This window comes from Physeter macrocephalus, chromosome 21 (assembly GCF_002837175.3).
Source record: "Physeter macrocephalus isolate SW-GA chromosome 21, ASM283717v5, whole genome shotgun sequence".
Taxonomy (NCBI): domain Eukaryota; kingdom Metazoa; phylum Chordata; class Mammalia; order Artiodactyla; family Physeteridae; genus Physeter; species Physeter macrocephalus.
The window spans coordinates 14,550,572-14,551,166 of NC_041234.1; positions in this window are offsets into that span (position 1 = coordinate 14,550,572).

Genomic DNA, 595 nt, shown 5'->3' on the forward strand with positions numbered 1-595 from the left:
ACACCTGGTTGGAGCGCCAAGAGCCTTTAATCCACACGGCTCAAAATAAAAGGGAGAAAAAATAGAAAGGAAAGAAAGGAAGGAAGGGAGAAAGGAAGGGAGGAAGGAAGAAAGGAAAGAAGGGAGGAATGAAAAAGGAAGGGAGGAAGGAAGGAAGGAGGGAAGAAATGAAGGAAGGAAGCAAGAAAGGAAGAAAGGAAGGAGGAGGAGAGGAAGAAAGGGAGGAAGGCAGGGAGGAAGAAAGGGAGAAAGGAAGGGAGGAAGAAAGGAAGGAAGAAATGAAGGAAGGAAGGGAGGGAAGAAGGGAGAAAAGGAAGGAGGGAAGAAAGGAAGGAAGAAAGAAAGAAAGGAAGAAGACAAAATGAAGTAGAATAAAATATAGTTATTAAAATAAAAAATAATTATTAAGAAGAAAAATTTTTTTTAAAAAAAGGGTCCATCAGAACCCTAGGACAAATGGTGAAAGCAAAGCTATACAGACAAAATCTCACACAGCAGCACACACATACACACTCACAAAAAGAAAAAAAGGGGAAAATAATAATATATCTTGCTCCCAAAGTCCACCTCCTCAACTTGGGATATTTCGCTGTCT